The sequence below is a fragment of the Cupressus sempervirens genome, chromosome 2, assembly GCF_028749045.1.
Source record: "Cupressus sempervirens isolate cs-2001-9-10 chromosome 2, ASM2874904v1, whole genome shotgun sequence".
Lineage (NCBI taxonomy): Eukaryota > Viridiplantae > Streptophyta > Pinopsida > Cupressales > Cupressaceae > Cupressus > Cupressus sempervirens.
The window spans coordinates 550,646,617-550,652,988 of record NC_143119.1 but is presented as its reverse complement, the minus strand read 5'-3'; positions in this window follow the sequence as shown (position 1 = coordinate 550,652,988).

Genomic DNA, 6,372 nt, shown 5'->3' with positions numbered 1-6,372 from the left:
TAAGGAGTTGAGTTTTTGAACAATGATATTGTGGTGGTGAGTACTAACTCTCAAGAACACTCTTTCTCTTCCAAAGACCTATTCTTTGGTCTTACTAGTGTATTTTACTCTACCCTACTTAGAGATAAATCCTAGGATCCTCTTTCTCCTTATAAAACTCACCACAAACTTCAAACACTCAACTATATTCCTTAATCCAACTATGAACTCATGGGCCCAACTTTCATTATGCTCCTAAAATGATCTTGGGACTAGGATTAGGTGTCCTAGCTATTCGCTATTTATTTTTAATCCATTTTGATCGAATTGGATGAATTCTTTTGATTTTCCATCGAGTTTTTACTTTTCAAATTTTAGGCCTTGGGTAAAAGCACAAACCTGTGTCACCTTTTATGAAGAAACATGATATCATAATGTGATAGTTCAACATTAATGACAAAAAAAATGGTATTTGTGTTTAGAATTTGAAAATGATGTAAACTGATGAAATGTGTAGAATTGGATGAAATTTATGCCTATCATTTAAAAAAATAATTTTGAGTAAGAATTTATCCATTCCTTTTATTTTGAAGTCCCTTTTTTAACTATAAAAAATATAGGGTGTAGTTCCCGTCAAAAAAAAATTGCAAATCATCTTTTTTTTTTTTTTTTTTGAAAATATCTTATAGATGACATGTATATCTAGTGCACAAAAAAAGAAATAATTATTTTCTATCTATATTTTCTTTGTTATAAGTACTCAAGCTCAACCTTTTCAGAAGCCAATATTTTTTTCCTCTCATCAAAACTTCCTAATCAAATCTACACCTTCTTGAGAAAAAATTACATATTCATGAAGAGGACTCTCTCCTCTAGAGATAAATATAATTTTTTGGTTTCTTTGGTATGATTTACTATTTTTTTCCCTTTTTTAAGTGAGCATCTTCTAAAATGTTGAAATATTGACTTATAATATTTTAAAATTATAACATATTATAACTAATCAAAACACTCAAAAATTTATATAATGATGATATTGAATCTAAGATCTATAAAAGGGTATTTTTAGTTTTTGAATACAATTGAGTTTTGATAGAGAAATAAACTTTGACCAAAATAGGTTTTGATATCACAAACGGTGACACAGATCTATTCTTTTACCCCCTTGTAGCCCTTTTAGCCCAACTAGACCTCCTAAAATCAATGTTCTTGGAATAACTCTAAACTTCTTCAAAAAAACCCCCAAATTTTTTAGGGATTCTTTCTAAGGACTTCCTAAGCTTCAATATTTCCTAGTTTTTAGATCTCCATGGTGTATGTACATAGGTCTATCACAAAACCCCTATTATCTTGGATTTTTTCAATCATGTGAACTAGTTTGGGTTCTTGGATTCCATTAGATGCTCTATTAAACTTTTCCACTCCTCTCCTTTCACTCACTTATCAAGGAGACATTCCCTTACTTAATCAAACCATTCACTAGCACAAACCAATCAATCTTGCAAGCTTTCTTACTACTGTATTATGCAAACTCCTAGCCAAAATACCTTTGCATTCACCTAGGGCTTGATTGAAAAAATAGCTCCCCTACAACAAGAACCTCAAAACACATATTTATACTATTTTTAGTGTCCCTTACTTGATTCCAAGTGGTCATTGAATTTCAACCATAGGAATTCAAGTAGGGCTCATATTTATATATCTGGCACTATTCAGGACAACAAACTAGAAGAAATCAAAGATTTTGTAAAATGAAAAAGAAAAATTAAAGATCTTAAAATTAACTTCACAAAACTTAACTACATAAAAATATCAACACCTCAATTCATCACATTAATCCATTCAATCCATTCAAAGTTTGGATAAAGGTAAAAGTCTATCTGTCATACAAAATTTAGTGTCTTTCCCAATGTAAATTGTAGAATGTGATAACTAACTCCTACATTAGGGTTTTTCTAACCTTAAATATGTAAACCATCATGTTCAAACCCTAAGGTTGGGGTTAGGACTCCTTTATAGATATTTCCTAAATTTTAGGAAATATTGTCATGATAACTTTACAAAGTTGTCATGAGCAACTTTACATCTTTTCACAATTTTACATTTCTACTATCCTCCCATGCACAATTTGACCCAAATAAAATCATATGGTCATAAAAAAACTTAAAAACATCAAATTTATAATTGCCACTCTATTTTGGAGACTTGGTCAACCTTTGATCCATGTTGACTTTTCTAGGACTCAACATTAGACTTAATAAAAATAGAGTACACACATGACTCCAAGAACACCTATCTACAAATACACATCACATCTCACTTATGACCTTATCAATCTTCCTTATTACCTTGGTGGTTGGCTAGAACCACCTACTAGAGAAAATGAACTAGAATCTAAACAATATCCTAGGGTGCTCTTGCACCACTACAATTAGAGCAACCTTAATAAAATTCTATCCAATTGGAATAAGAAGGAGAAGATCATTGATGGGGACACAACCCAAGCACAGAATGGACACAACAGGAAAAGGGAAATTTTATTGACTTTGTAGATAAGCTAATACATCTAGCACAGAGAAAATAGACTTCAAAACATGCCCTATGGGCTTACAATAGCATAAATCTGGAGATAATTTCTCCTTTCAGTACCTCCTCTCAAACTCCACTTCGAACTGCCTTTGACAATGCCAAAAATGTCCTTAAATAGACCCTAAAGAGTTAAGGACTAGGAATACATTCTAAAAAGTGCTAGTAGGCATCCACCAACCAAATAGAAGGCTCTAGAAGTTGCATTAGAAGTCAATGCAAACCTAGAAGAATCCAAAAATGGTAACCGAACTTTTGGGAGGCATAACTTTTGAACCGTAGCTCCGATTGATGAATCATTTATGTTTCTAGAAAGCTATCAAAGTGCTCTATAGCCCTATGGACTAGCTTTTCTCATCTCCCATTTTTTGGCCCTTTTTGAGTTCATTTAATGCCCCTAACCCGACTTTGAAGCATTCTTAGGAGGTCTCCAAAACCCAAAAAATTGCAATAACTTTCAATCCGTGCGGCTTTTTGACCTAATTATTTTTCTGGAATGCTCTAAATTAAAATTGCATTCGTTTGGCCAATTTACACCTTCTAGTTCACTAGAATGATGGCTCAATTACATACTCCTATTTCTTTTGGTATTTACATGTATCCCAAGGTGTTCAAATACTCTATCCTAGAACACTAATAGTGGAACTCTAAGAGTTGGAACCTTTATTTGACCCAAATGGGTATCCAGAAATGAAAGCACATGAAACATAAACTAATTCTAAGTACTATTTTTGGGTGACACAGGATTGCCCTTATACCTCTGGATGCTCCTGCATCAATCATTGATTGATGTTTGATGTGACAACTAGTCTTTCTCCTACCCTAGAGTCCCCTATGGTCTCCTTATGTCTTTCTCCTAACCTGATAGGGTTTCTTCCTACCCTACTCTCCTTAGGATCCTAACAATGAGGTCCTATGCCCTAAACTAGTGGACACCATTAAGTAGGAACAACCACTCTCTATCACCATTCTCTAAGCTTGATTTAGTCTTATGGATTCTCCTTCAGTGACTCCACATTTAATCTCAACCTCACAAATAAGACTTAAATAAAGATATGAGCATCTTAGAGATTACTAGTACACTCTCAAATAATTGCTACCACCATTGGAAATGAAACCCTAATCAAGTTCCAAGAAACACACAAAATTGCTCAAAGTTGCTTGCAAAAAGGCTATAAGGAATTATACCTCCAAATGAAGAAAATATAAAATTACTTAATAAGGGGGTAACCTATTCATTTATCCTAATTAATTTTTTAGAGAACTTGAGGATTCATGAGGTCTCCATCTCTTAAGTCACTTGTATAGTACCCCATATTTAAGTGCCTAAAAATTAGGGTTTCCAAGGTAATTGAACTAGTTTAGAAAGAATTAGTTTTATACTCCTTAAAACCTATTACCAATCCTCAATCCTATCATTTGGATTCCTACACACATTCTCCTTTCACAATCCACACTTTGACTGAAGCTTTTCATTCATTCAATATCTCCTTCCACCTCTGCTACATACTATGATCCCTAGCCATGCATCAGTGGCTCACCTAGGAAATAACCATAAAATTCCTTCCCTTTATTCATAGGGCTCCTCATTCACTATATAATATGTACAAGGAGTCATCTCCAAAATCCAAAGAGGCCCTATAGATCCAATGGTGGGAGAGTGAGTTATGAATCCATTTCACTCAAACACTTGATTTAGAACAAGTAAATAGAAAACATAATAATTTATTCAAGAAAAAAGAAAATTATAAAACCATAATTTAATGACAAAAAAAACCTTAAAATTAACCCTTCTAACACTTCTACATGCTACCAATACAATCATAATCCATAAAATTGCCAAAATACTTAGAAAACCAGAACTGTCACTATAAACTTGTTGTTCTGTCTGTACACACCAAAATTGTTCAAACTTTCAATCCTATAAAAAGGCTAAGGTTGAAATTATAAACACATTACAAATCATATCCCAAATAATTTATACAATTAACAAATTCCAAATGAAAATTTTCTCAAATGCAACAAAAGGTTGTCAATGTTGTCAATGACAACATTGACAAATTTTGGGCAATTTTTGCATCTTTAAGTGTTTGACCCTCAACCTTGCCCCAAAGATTATCAAACCTTACCAAAAGACTTAAATGGATAGAAGACATGTAAAAGGTTCTTAGAAAATTATTTGACCATTCAAAACACAAATATTCTCTATTAACCTAATTAAGCAACTAGGAGCAATTACGACCTCTTTATACTTTCTCACCTTAACTAACCTCAACCTAGGACTAGTTTAGCCCTATCATTCACCTAGTGGTGTGGCTAGAACCACTACAAGAAAAAACAACATAGGAGCCCTAGGTCTTCCATGATCCCACCTAGGTTCCCCTACACCCAACTTCCCCACAAAAGAAAACTATGTCACTTTTGTGGACAATAGGTCCTGGGGGATACTTGCCTTGTTGAATTCTGCCTTAGCAACCCAAGTTGATTATGAATTTGGCTTTCCCTTTCACTTGATTATGTGCTCCATGTACATCTTGTTCTTGGTAGCCTTTTTAACTCTATAATCTAACACTTCTTCAACTTCCAAATTGTGTGATTAAGGTACTATTGCAGGGTTTAGATAAATGTTGACCCCTTGACTATCCTGTAGTAGTGTACCCTTGAATTCAACCAAATATTATACATTAGAAATAGGAGAGTTACCCAAATCTAATGGTAAATCAATTGTATAAGAATTGGATCCATATTTGTCTATGATTTTTTAAGGCCTCAATCGTTTCATTTGTAGCTTATTTTTCATACCTTTTTGCAATCTAGACTTGTTCAAATGCACCATAACATAGTCACTAAAATACAAACTAAATGTCTTTCTTTCTTTCATCCACCTTGGCTTTCAATTTTTGGGTATTGTCTTGGATACTTTCTTGAATTTCTCTTGGATCTCTTTCATGGTTTGGAAAAAATATTTAACACTTCCACTTCTATGTTTTATTCCTCTAAGATCCCTCAACTCACATAAACCCCTTGGATGCATCCCATACACAACTTCAAAAGGATTTTTTCCTGCGGTTCTATTCTTACTATTACTATAAGCATACTTTGCTAGGGGAATGATGAAATTCCATGTTTTCCCATGCTCCCTAGTTAGCCATCTCAAGAGATTACCTAGCACCTTATTAACAACCTAAATCTTGCCATTGATTTGAGGAAGGCATGTTGAACCAAATGACAAGTTTGTACCTAGTTTGCTCCACAATTTTTTTCCAAAAGTGGCCCATGAACTTCACATCTCTATTTGAAACAATTCTTGATGGAATTCCATGAATCCTTACAACCTTGTTAAAGAATGAATGTGCAATGTAGTTAGCATCATTGCTAGTCTTACATGGAATGAAGTGCCCCATCTTAATGAACATGTTAAAAACCACATAAATATTGTCATAACCCTATTTTGTCTTGGGAAGACCTACTATGAAGTCCATGTTCACACACTCCCATGGCCTATTTGGGATTTTAAGTGCTCATATAGACCTACATTACTCATTCCACCCTTATCTTTCATACATACTATGCACTACTCCACATACCTAGACATATATCTAATTAGTTTAGGCCAATAATATAACCTTTAAACTAGTTCTAGAGTTTCACTCACACCAAAGTTTCCACTTAAGCTTCTTGTGTGCTTCTCCTTAATTAGCTTCTCCCTTATTGATCCCTTTGGTACACATAATTGATTACCCTTATAAAGAAATTCATTTTGCAAGGTAAATTTAGAGAACATGCTATGGAAATGGTTCTCAAAAT